At 48.0% G+C, this 13,100-nt stretch overlaps 1 pseudogene; it reads left to right on the top strand.

Moving 5' to 3' along the window:
- The first annotated feature begins 9,511 nt into the window (after positions 1 to 9,511).
- LOC116456897 (inositol-3-phosphate synthase 1-like) lies at positions 9,512 to 11,276 on the top strand (annotated as a pseudogene).
- Positions 11,277 to 13,100: the final 1,824 nt, after the last annotated feature.

Genomic DNA, 13,100 nt, shown 5'->3' with positions numbered 1-13,100 from the left:
CTTGAAAACCTCTTGTGCATGAGATCCTGTGCTGGACCTATCACTTGTATCATCTCATTTCATCTCCTTTTCTTTTCTTTTTTCTTTTCTTTTCTTTTCTTTTCTTTTCTTTTCTTTTCTTTTCTTTCTTCCTTCCTTCCTTCCTTCCTTCCTTCCTTCCTCCCTCCCTCCCTCCCTCTTTCTTTCTTTTTTTGAGATGGAGTTTTGCTCTTGTTGCCCAAGCTGGAGGGCAAAATGGTGCAATCTCGGCTCACTGCAACCTGCAACTCCCGAGTTCAACCAATTCTCCTGCCTCAGCCTCCTGAGTAGCTGGGATTACAGACACGCACCTCCATACCTGGCTAATTATTCGTATTTTTAGTAGAAATGGAGTCTCACCATGTTAGTCAGGCTGGTCTCGAACTCCTGGCCTCAGGTGATCCACCCGCCTTGGCCTCCCAAACTGCTGGGATTACAGGCGTGAAACACTGCACCCGGCCCTCATTTCATCTTTAAATCAAGTCCCTGAGACAGTGGTGATTGACACCATTGTTCAGAAGAAGACACTAAAAATTGGAGAATTTAAGCACCCTGCCCAAATCTCATGGCTCAGAAGTGAGTTAGGGTTCCAACATGGATCTAACCTGGCTCCCACACCTGCCACCATTTATCTCTCCAGGAACTAGCATGATTCCTCATCTCCTAAAGTCACTTCACTATTCTTTGTGCTTTTGATGTGTTTGTTTCTGGACAGATTGTCTGAAAGGGTCTTTTCAGTAGAAAGTTCCTGAAGTGAAGATGGAGAATGGGTCACAAAGCTGTCACATGCCTTCCTTCTCATGAACTCTTGAGGAGCAATCTTCCTCCTTAGCTTTTTCTTCTGCCTTCTTCCTTGGCTTTTGAGTTTCCTGGGGTGGCCCTAATTTCCAACCAGTGGAGAGCTGGGCTTGGTTGCCCCATTCCTCAATCCTAGCATGCCCACCCTCTTCCCCTTTCTCATTTGCTTGTGTCAGGGAGAAAGAATGGAGTGTGGGTAAACTCTCTGACTTATCTGATTGTGCTGTGGGTGGGCCAGGCCAGGCTTGGCTTGACTGGCTTGACTTGCTCTGCTATTTCCTTTTCTGTCCCCCTCTTTTTCTTTTCTTTTCTTTCTTTTTTTTTTTTTTTTTTTTTTTTTTAGATTAGGTCTTACTCCACCACCAAGGCTGGAGTACAGTGGCACAATCACAGCTCACTGCTGCCTCCACCTCGTGGGCTCAACTGATCCTTCCACCTCATCCTCTGAGTAGCTGGGACTATAGACACACATCACCATGCCTGGTTAATTTTTTTAAAGTTTTTTGTAGAGGTGGGATCTCACTGTGTTGTGCAGGCTGCTCTTGAACTACTGGGCTCAAGTGATTCTTCAACCTTGGCCTCCCAAATTACTGGAATTACAGGTGTGAGTCACCACGCCCAGCCTTCTGACTGATGGATATAGACTGTCCTGTGTTTCTGTGAGAGGGGCAGTCACTGTTATTTAGGATGTTCTGGAAAGGGTGACTGCTTGTCAGTGAGCCTCCCTCTCAGAGCCCCTTGAGCATCTGAATCAGAGTTGGCAAACTCTGTCCATCTCCTCTGCCGTGATCCCTTTCTCTCCCCCATCAACTCCTTCTATGCCTTCCTGCTTCTAGTTTCCAAATCTCCAAGGTCAAGCTAAAGCACAGATTTTATCACATTTCTCTTTTGCTTAAGAACCTGTAAGAGTCCACCAGTGAATTTTCAAAATAAGGTTCATGGATGTTATATTGGGGTCCAGGAAGTGTTAGACATTCTATTTATTCTTAATCCAAAAATTAAGAAAGAAACAGCTTGGGTACTAGATAGCTGGTATATTGATTGTCACTAGTGCCCCACTTGGCCCATCTGTCAGATCGTTTCCTGAATCATGGTGTTATGTCAGAAATATCATAATGCAGAGGGCCAGAGAGAGGGGTGTATTCTCATCCACTCTCTTTCAGTCTATTGCCAAGTGTTGCAATTTCCATGAGTCTAGCTCCGTGAATTCCTACAGCCTCAGGATATGGTGGAGAAAATATTGTTAGAAATGAAACATTCATGATTCTTTGCATATAATCATGAAAGTCCATTCTAAAGTGTCTGTGGGGATTTTCCTTCCCCTATATGAAAACAAAGGCATGACATTTCTGGCAATTCTTGGTCATAAAAAGCCTTGTGGTCCTTTTCAGTCATATCTCTGTCTTCAGACCTCTGATCTAGGAAGGGGAGTAGTAGTGGCCAGCTTGTCTCTTTAAACCTCTCTTCCCTTGGGGCTGGAAGCAGGAGGAAGGAAGAGAGGTACTGGATAGAGAGTTCTTATTTGGCTGGTACTAGAATAATCTGACCCCATGCTTTCCAGACCTGGGACGTTTGTGGAGCTCGCTGTCTCTTGTGGGCACTTATATGGGTTTTCTGGAGACCCCCTTGCTAGGGCTGTTCAGCAGCAACTCCGGAGTGGCAGGCAGTGTTTCTCTTGCCCCTGGCTGCTCCTGACGTAGCCTCAGTTTCTACCTCCAATGGTTCACATCACAGCCTTCTACCACCAGGGTCCTCTCTGGCTGTAGGCCGCCATCTTGGGAGGATCTCTTCTAAAATGACCCAGGCCATATTCTTACTGCAAGCTCACGTCTGGTCCTTGTGTTAGAGGGAAGTTCAGCCACTTCTGACCCACCATTGGAGGGGAGGAGTGAAGAGACTTCCCAGATGCTCAGCCATAGGGAGCGAGGCTGGTCCATGGAGGCCCAGCTACAGGTGCCGTGAGCTCTGTGTAAGGTCTGGTTAAGGTTCTCTCACTGGGTTGAGGTTAGGAGGGCACTCCCCTCCCAGCTCTCAGTGCACCAAGTGCTATGGGCAACATTGTCGCTGTGTATGTTGTGGGCACCACATTGATTCTGCTGCCTGGGTTAAAAACCTACCTCTGCCTCACTAGCAGTGTGAACTCGTGCAAAGTTTTGAAAGTCCCCATTCCTCATCTGTAAAATAGGGTAATGTTAATGCCTACCCAGTATGGCTATGATAAGCTCAGTATATTTCTAATACTTGGAACAGTACCTGGCACTATATGTGTGTGTGTGTGTCTGTGTGTGTTGTGTATGTCTGTGTTTGTGTGTATATTAGCTATTTTTACAAAATCAGGACCTTTAGAGTAGAATTTTTATAATTCTTTCTAATGAGATGGTGGCCTCTCTGCAAGGGATACTCATTTCCATTTATAGTGGTAATGCAGTGTTTATTTCAAAAATTAGTAATTTATGTTTTAAAAAGTAAGTTGAACTAAACAAAAATATGAATTAGACAAAAGTGTTGGAAAGCATGGTAAGCATTGTGATGGTGGCATACAAATGATTGGTCTTTGGAGGCACAAGTCTAGTAGCTCTTGAGTTCATAATGGCACTCTAAGAAGAACCTGACCACTATTCTTCCTTCTCCAGAAACCTTCATGGAATGAATATAGTTTTTTTGTTGTTGTTGTTGGTTGAGATGGAGTCTCGTTTTGTTGCCCAAACTAGACTGCAGTGGCGTGATCTCGGCTCACTGCAACCCCCGCCTCCCGGGTTTAAGCGATTCTTCTGCCTCAGCCTCCTGAGTAGCTGGGACTACAGGTATGCGCCACCATGCCCAGCCAATTTTTGTATTTTTAGTAGAGACGGGGTTTCATCATGTTGGCCAGGATGATTTCAATCTCTTGACCTCAGGATCTGCCCACCTCAACCTCCCAAAGTGCTGGGATTACAGGCGTGAGGCACAGTGCCCAGCCAACATAGTTTAATTTTATCTCAACTTGCCAATATTCTCCAAACATTGTTTTTTGTTTGTTTTCTTCTGAACACCTTCTTCAATAAACCAAACAAAAAAACAAAAACAAAACCAACAGCAATGAACAACTTGAACATGAAACCCCAATATGTATTTGCTTAAAATGTGAAAATTATACTTACATATGACAGACAGAATAGAGTAGCAGTTATGAATGTAAACTTTCCAGCCAGACCACGGAGTTCGAATCCCACTTCTGCCACCTGTCTACTATGTGATCTTAGAGGGATAGCTTGACCTTTCTGTGCCTGGAAAGTAAAATTAATAATACCTACCTCATAGAGTTGTTGTAGGGTTTCAATGAAATGATATATGTAAGCTATTAGAATGTTGCCTGACATAGAATAAAAACTCATTGACATTACCTATTATGATGATTATTGTGCAGCAAAATAGGTACCTTATAGAATACAATTATAAATTTAAGATTAAGATAGGCGGTAATCCCAGCACTTTGGGGGGGCCGAGACAGGTGGATCACTTGAGGCCAGGAGTTCAAGACCCACCTGGCTAACATGGTGAAACCCCTATCTACCAAAAAAATACAAAAACATTAGCCAGGCATGGTGGCATGTGCCTGTAATCCCAGCTACTCAGGAGGCTGAGGCAGGAGAATCACTTGAACCCAGGAGGTGGAGGTTGCAGTGAGCCAAGATCGCACCACTGCACTCCAGCCTGGGTGGCAGAGTAAGACCCTGTCTCAAAACAAACAAACAAACAAACAAAAAACAAAAAAAGCACAAACAAACAAAAAGTGATCAAGATTATAGAAGTTCTGTTATGTCCCTTCACCTTCATGAATTGTCTTGTGATGTCTGGGGTGCATCACCCCCACTTTGGAAACTGCTGGCTTAAGCAATGATAGGAACATACTACGTCCTTGGGTATTCGGATTCTTGAGATGCTCTGTAAAGCTTGGAGGACTGTGGGTGGGTGGGTTCTTCCACGCTTGGATTATGCACACTGTCATTTCTACACAAACCTCTTGGCTTCTCTGCTTGTAAACAGTAATCAGGTCAGGCTGAATGTGGGGCTGGGAGTCCCAGGCTCCTGGCCAGTCCTACTCAGTCATTCCTAAGGATGGAGGCTGCACAGGCTCTACCTCTTACCTTGCACCTGCCACCCTGTGCTTAAGCAACTCCCACAGAGCTTAACTCCCGGAGACAGTGATCGGTGGGGACAGCTGCATGTCAGTCTGTGCTGTGAAACCAGTCATCCTTGTAACTAAATGTGAGAGCAGCAGATTAAAGCAGAATTACCTAAAGAGGTTTGTAGGACACACACTGACCGAGTCCCCTGCTGCCAGCAGCTGCTCTTCTTGACATGGGGCCAACCCAGAAACTTTGCGGGATACCCTCAGATGCTCCAGCAGGCAGAGAGGTGATGATGGCCCTGGAACTGCTGAGAGCAGCTGGTTTCATCAGGGCTGGCTGAATGTCTGGATCAACAGTGAAACCTCTGACTCTATGCCAGGGAGTGGGCTGGTGGGCGCTGCGTCGACAACTGTGACTAGTAAACCCAGCGGGAACCAGGTCTAATTACAGTAGAGCTACAGAAATTGCCCCCACATTCCAGCTGTTTAAGTCAGATAATTTTAGGGTTGAGAAAGACCCTAGAGATCACCTAATGGATCCCAAACCTTGTTGCTTACAGCATCAATGAGAAGCCTTAAAATTTTTATACTGAATTAGCTCAGTCATATAAAGCAGTGGAGGGGCTGAGTCACCATATCATCCTGTGTTCCACTTAGCTTAAGAAATGGAGGCTGGGCGTGGTGGCTCCCGCCTGTAATCCCAGCACTTTGGGAGGCTGAGACAGGCAGATCACTTGAGGTCAGGAGTTTGGGACCAGTCTGGCCAACAAGGTGAGACCCCATCTCTACTAAAAATACAAAAATTAGCCGGGTGTGGTGGTGCATGCCTGTAATCCCAGCTATTCAGGAGACTGAGGCAGGAGAATCACTTGAACCTGGGAGGCAGAGGTTGCAGTCAGCCGAGATGGCACCACTGCACTCTAGCCTGGGTGACAGAGTGAGACACATCTTAAAAAAAAAAACAAAAAACAAAAAACAAAAACAGTTCCCCAAGCATTCCCAGTGACCCAGTGATGCGCCAGGATTGGTGAATAACCGCTCTCGCTGGGGCTTGCCTGAGTGGACTGCGCACCTGGCGTTGAAGTTAAAAGACCTGAGGTCCCATCCTGGTGGTGCCACTTCCCACCTGTGTGACAGCTGGCAAGGGGCATATTCCCCAACACCTCAATTTCTTCATCTGTAAAAAAGGGATAAGGACAATAAACTCCCTTTCGAGCTCATGCATGTATATGAAGCTCTAAAACACTACACAGACATAGGACTTAAGGGCTCATGCAGCCTAGGGTTGGTCACCTCCAGTGACAGGAGGCTCATTACTTTCAGAGACAGCCTCCCCCTCCCTTTTTTTTGAAAGCTCTGATGGACAAAAGATCCTTCCTTATTCTCAGTAGAAATCTGTTCCCTGTCATTTTCTCCTATTGGATTTAATTCCACCCCTCAGGGAACTACAGAATAAACTTAATCCTTAATTTGCAGACCAGTTTTTTTGAATAATTGAAGACAATATAGCCTTTTGGCTTTCCTTCCCTACTTCAATTCTAGGCTTCTCCACACCCTGTACTGAGAAAGTCCCTTTATGAATAAGCAATATTTCCAGAAATTGCCATAGGCATGGCTACATTTCAGCAAACCAGGGAGGCTGTGTTCCTGGATTAGTGATTCAGGAAAATTCATTTAGCCTCTAGTTAATTAAATCGCCCAGTCACATCAAATCGTCTTGTTAAATTAATCACCTGTGCTATGGGATCTACTTATTAAAGTATTTGCTTAGTAAATGTATAACATCGCCGGGCGCGGTGGCTCACGCTTGTAATCCCAGCACTTTGGGAGGCCGAGGCGGGCGGATCACGAGGTCAGGAGATCAAGACCATGGTGAAACCCCGTCTCTACTAAAAATACAAAAAAATTAGCCGGGCGTGGTGGCGGGCGCCTGTAGTCCCAGCTACTCGGAGAGGCTGAGGCAGGAGAATGGCGTGAACCCAGGAGGCGGAGCTTGCAGTGAGCCGAGATTGCGCCACTGCACTCCAGCCTGGGCGACAGAGCGAGACTCCGCCTCAAAAAAAAAAAAAAGTAAATGTATAACATCTATGCAACCCTTTTATGTGCCAGGCACTGATCAGTGATTTGCATGTACTTAGTTTTTATGATAAACCCTGAAAGGTAACCACTATTATTATTTCCATTTTACAAATAAGGAAACTGAGGCTCAGAGAGGTTAAGAAGGTGCCCAAGATGATGCAGCCAGTAAGTGACACAGTAGGGTTTGGACTCAGGTCTGGCTGACTCTAAAGCCCGTGTGGGCCTGGCACAGTGGCTCATGCCTGTAATCCCAGCACTTTGAGAGGGCCAAGGTGGGAGGATCACTTGAGCCTAGAAGGTTGAGGCTGCAGTGAGCCATGATCATTGCCAGCCTGGGTGACAGAGTGAGACCCTGTCAAAAAAACAAGGCCAGGTGTGGTGGCTCACGCCTGTAATCCCAGCACTTTGGGAGGCTGAGGCGGGAGGATGGGTTGAGCCCAGGAGTTCGAGATCAGCCTGGGCAACATGGTGAAACCCCATCTCTACAAAAAATACAAAAAATTAGCCAGGGTGGTGGTGTGTGCCTTTGGTCCCAGCTACTCTGGAGGCTAAGGTGGGAGGATTGCCTCAGCCCAGGTGGTAGAGGCTGCAGTGAGCCAAGATCACACCACTGCACTCCAGCCTGGGTGACAGAGCAAGACCCTGTCTCAAAAACAAAACAAATTAAAGCCCACTGTGGCAATAGCCTCCTGAGGTAGAAATTCTAAAACAAACGAACCTAGAATTTCAAAATACTCTCTTAACTGGAACTAAATCAAACTGCGATTTCATTCGAAATTATTTGATTTGAAGAAGCTGTTCATTTTGCTTTCAAGAATAGGGTTGTTTGTTTTGTTTTTCTTTTCCTTTTTTTTGAGATGGAGTCTCACTCTGTCACCCAGGCTGGAGTGCACTGGCGCAATCACAGCTCACTGCAACCTCCGCCTCCTGAGTTAAAGCGATTCTCTTGGCTCAGCCTCCTGAGTAGCTGGGATTACAGGTGCCCACCACCACACCCAGCTAATTTTTGTATTTTTAGTAGATACAGGGTTTCACCATGTTGGCCAGGCTGGTCTTGCACTCCTGACCCCAAGTGAGCCACCCACTTCGGCCTCCCAAAGTGCTGGGTTTACAGGCGTGAGCCACCGTGCCCACCTGGTTTTTGTTTTTTTTTTTTAATTTGAAGAAAAATGTACATAACATGGAAATGCACAGATCAGAATTGTACAAATTTGGTGAGTTTTGGCAAACATATAAATCTGTGTGTCTTAAATTCCAATCAAGATAAAATAGTTTCATCACTACAGAAAGTTTTCTCATGCCCTGTCCAGCCAGTTCCCAGCCCCAGAGGTGACTGACCACTGTTCTGATTTCTGATATGAAGATTGATTTTTGCCTATCCTTGGCATGTCATGGGTGGACTCATGTAGTGCGTACTCTTTTGTGCCTGGCTTCTTTTGCTCAACATGTTTTGAGCCTCAGTCTCCTTGTGTGTGCATCAGCTGTTCCTTTTTCATGGCTGAGTACTACTCCATTATATGAACATACCACATTTTCTACATTCCTCTTATAACAGGTTTTAACACTTTGATACATCATATAGATGTAATAATATGTAAATCACTCATTTATTCATTAGGCAAATTTGTCTTTCCAGAGCTTTCTCTATGCAAGGTACTATTGGAGGTGCTAGGAGACTTTGGTGAAAAAAACAAAACCCCTGCTCTCACAGGGCTTTTCTTCTATAGTAGGAGAGAAAAACAATATAGAAAAAAGTTAAAGGAATGATCAAGGCAGTAGTGGGAAGTGCTATGAACATCATAAATCTGAGTGAAGGTACCAGGGTGGCTTGTAAGGACGCTGGGTGTTCCATTTTTTTTTTTTTTTTTTTTGAGACAGGGTCTCACTGTCACCCAAGTTGGAGTGCAATGGTGCAGTCTCAGCATTGTAGCATCAACCTCCTACCTCAGCCTCCTGAGTAACTGGGACTACAAGCACCACGCCCAGCTAATTGTTATTTTTGTAAAGACAGGGTCTCACTATGCTGCCTGGGCTGCTCTCAGGTCGTCTTTAGAAGTCACGCAGGCCCACGTGAGGGACCTGGAAGAGAACCGGGGTCGTGCAAACAGTGGTACTTGAACAGTTTCACAGCTGATGAAACTCCTTGGCATTGACTCATTCATCATTATTACCCTCTCTTCATTTTTTAGATGAGAAAACTAAGGCATAGAAAGATTAGCAACTTGTCCCAGGACAAGTGTCAAGTCCAGGTCTTGAACCCAGGCAACATAGCGCTGTGGTTACCACACATGCTTTGGAATCAGACAGAGCCAAGTTCGAAGTCCTTTTTCGCCTGGATGTCCTTGGGCATGTCACACTCTGAGTCTCCGTTTTCTCATGCATCACACGAAGGGGATACCGTCTAACTCACAGTGGTTAAAAGTGAAAGATAATCTTACGTAAAGAATTTAGCGCGCTGTCCACCGCCGCTGCCTGAGCCGACTCCGCGCAGACCGCCGCGATGCGATGGAGGCCGCCGTCCAATTCTTGGTCCAGAGCCCGGACGTGGTCTACGGCCCCGAGGCCATCGAGCTCAGTACAAGTAGCAGACAACGCGCGTCAGAAGCGAGGGTGGCGTCCTCAAGGTGCACCTCAAGTCCACGCACTTCACCTTCCGGACCGCCCAGCCGGCAGGTGCCCAGGCTAGGGGTCATGCTTGTCGCCTGGGGTGGGAACAACGGTTCCACGCACCGGTTCCGCGGTGCTGGCCAACCTACTGCCTCTGTCCTGGCCCAAGCGCAGGGGTCGCAAAGGGGCCAACTACTACGGTTCGCTGTCTCAGGCGGGCACCGTGAGCCCGGGCCTGGACGCCAAGGGCCAGGAGGTGTTCGTGCCCTTCCGCGGCTGCTGCCCATGGTGGCGCCCAACGACCTCGTGTTCGATGGCTGAGACATCTTGTCGCCGAACCGGGCCGAGGCGATGCGGCTCGCAAAGGTGCTGGATTGGGGGCTGCAGGAGCAACTGTGGCCGCACATGGAGGCCCTGCAGCCCCGGCCTTTGGTATACATCCCAGAGTTCATGGCGGCCAACCAGAACGCGCGCGCGGACAGCCTCATCCCGGGCACGCGCGCGCAGCAGCTGGAGCAGATCCGCCGGGACATCCGAGACTTCCGGTCTAGCGCAGGGCTGGACAAAGTCATAGGGCTGTGAACGGCGCACAGGGAGCGCTTCTTTGAGGTGGTTCCACGTCTCAACAACACGGCCGAGAACCTGCTGCGCACGATTGAGCTTGGCCTGAAGGTGTCGCCCTCCACGCTCTTCGCCGTGGCCAGCATCCTGGAGGGCTGTGCTTTCCTCAGTGGGTCCCCACAGAACACCCTGGTGCCCGGAGTCCTTGAGCTCGCGTGGCAGCGCCAGGTTTACGTGGGCGGAGATGACTTCAAGTCAGGCCAGACCAAAGTCAAGTCCGTGCTCGTGGACTTCCTCATTGGCTACGGCCTCAAGACCAAGTCGATTGTGAATTATAACCACCTGGGGAACAGCGACCGGCAGAACCTGTCGGCGCCATCGCGGTTCCCTCTGAGGAGGTGTCCAAGAGCAACGTGGTGGACGACATGGTGCAAAGACACCCAGTGCTCTACGCGCCCTGCGAGGAGCCTGACCGCTGCGTGGTCATCAAGTACATGCCGTACGCGGGCGACCCCATGCATGCCCTGGATGAGTCTACCTTGGAGCTGATGCTGGGCGTAACCAACACGCTGGTACTGCACAACACGTGCGAGGACTCCCTGCTGGCCGCCCCCATCATCCTGGACCTGGCGCTGCTGACCGAGCTGTGCCACTGCGTGAGCTTCTGCACCAATGACAACACCGAGCCACAGACCTTCCACCCCGTGCTGTCCCTGCTTAGCATCCTCTTCAAGGAGCCGCTGGTGCCGCCGGGCAGCCCGGTGGTCAATGTGGTTTTCCACCAGCTCAGCTGCATCGAGAACATCGTCAGGGCCTGTGTGGGGCTTCCGCCACAGAACCACGTGGTCCTGGAGCACAAGATGGAGCTCCCAGTGCCTGGCCTCAAGCGAGTCGGACCCGTGGCTGCCGCCTGCCCTGTGTCGAACAAGAAAGGACCGGTACCTGCTGCCACCAATGGCTGTACCGGTGATACCAATGGACACCCACAAGCGGAGGAACCCCAGATGCACACCACCTGAGGCCCTGGTCACACAGCTTCCTGGCCTTTCCCCGCTGCCCCCCAGGACCCAACCTTTCCAGGCCCCCACAAAGACAATAAAGCCGGTGCTACTCTCAAAAAAAAAAAAAAAAAAATTTAGCCCTTTGTGGTCGGGTGCAGCGGCTCACGCCTGTAATCTCAGCACTTTGGGAGGCCGAGGCAGGCAGATCCCTTGAGGTCAGGAGTTCGAGACCAGCCTGGCCAACATGATGAAACCCCGTCTCTATTAAAAATACAAAAATTATCCGGGTGTGATGGTGCATGCTTGTAATCCCAGCTACTTGGGAGGCTGAGGCAGGAGAATCGCTTGAACCCGGGAGGTGGAGGTTGCAGTGAGCCGAGGTCATGCCACTGCACTCCAGCCTGGGCAACAGAGCAAGACTCTGTCTCAAAAAAAAAAAAAATCTTTGTGCTCATGTTCATTAATTAATTCAACACATGTGAATTTATCATCTACCACTAGGTGGGGAGGATATGATGGAGAATAAGCAGACACAGCCCCATCTCATGCTGCTAATGGCCTATCATTAGAATAAAATTTGATAAAGAATGGAAATAAAGCACATGGAATGCCAACTTAACATAGTCTTGGGGAAGTCAGCTTCCTGGAGGAAGGGATGTTTAATCTGAGTTTACCCAGTGTGGGAAATGTGAAGGTGGGAGAGGCTTCTTTGTAGTTGCTTTTGGGTGTGATTTTTGGTTTTATAAATCAGATGCATGAGAATTGGAAGGCACGTGCATGGTGCCATGAGTAGTGTATATCATTGCTGGTTTTTCTGGAACACGTTTCATTGTCTGGGCACAAGCTTCTTGGGAGTCGAGAGGCAGGGTGAGGCTCATCTATTTTTTGTTGGATTGGATCTCTCAGGTGTGGTGTGGCTCTAAATCTAATACTGAGAGTTTTAGCAGCTGAAGAGGTGTGTTCCTGAAGCCAGCAGCTTCAGCAGTCCTGCCTTCCTAGTGGTGGCAGCGTCCCTGGTAGGCTGGTCCTGGGGCCTGGTCTAGAGCCCACTGCCCCAGCCCTTCTAGTGATATTTGTAAATTCTTTTCTTTTTTTTTTTTTTTTTCTTGGAAACGGAGTCTCACTCTGTTGCCCAGGCTGCAGTGCAATGGTGCAATCTCAGCTAACTGCAATGTCTGCCTCCTCGGTTCAAGAGATTCTCCTGCCTCAGCCTCCTGAGTAGCTGGGACTACAGGTGCCCGCACCATGCCCGGCTAATTTTTGTATTTTTAGTAGTGACGGAGTTTCACCATGTTGACTAGGGTGGTCTGGAACTCCTGGCCTCAAGTGATCCGCTGGCCTTAACCTCCCAAAGTTCTGGGATTACAGGCATAAGCCACCATGCCCACCTGTTTGTAAATTCTTAATTTCCTATTTGAAATCCCTTTCTGCTTAAAATAATTGGAATGTTTTCTATTTCCTGCTACTGACCCTTCCTTATACTACTGAGGTACAAGTAGATTAATTTATTTAGTTGTTATTTTCTGAACACCTAGAATGTGCCAGGCATTACTTTTTGGCTCTGAAAATATAACAATGAACAAGGCAAAGGTCTTGCACCTTTGTCTTATTACCACAGCAGTTATATTCTCTATCAGAGCTGTCCAGTACAAACACAATGTGAGTTACATGTGTGTTGAAAAAATTTTAGTATCTGACTGGGTGCGGTGGCTCATGCCTGTAATCCCAGCACTTTGGGAGGCCGAGGTGGGCGGATCACCTGAGGTCAGGAGTTCAAGACCAGCCTGGCCAAATGGCGAAACCCTGTCCTAATAAAAATACAAAAATTATCCGAGCGTGATGGCAGGTGCCTGTAATCCCAGCTACTCAGGAGGCTGAGGTAGAAGAATTCCTTGAACCCAGGAAGCAGAGGTTGCAGTGAACCG

The sequence above is a fragment of the Hylobates moloch genome, unplaced genomic scaffold (genome assembly GCF_009828535.3).
Source record: "Hylobates moloch isolate HMO894 unplaced genomic scaffold, HMol_V3 SCAFFOLD_17, whole genome shotgun sequence".
Taxonomy (NCBI): domain Eukaryota; kingdom Metazoa; phylum Chordata; class Mammalia; order Primates; family Hylobatidae; genus Hylobates; species Hylobates moloch.
Note: the sequence above shows the minus strand (reverse complement) of the source record. Positions and strands in the feature narration are given on the sequence as shown.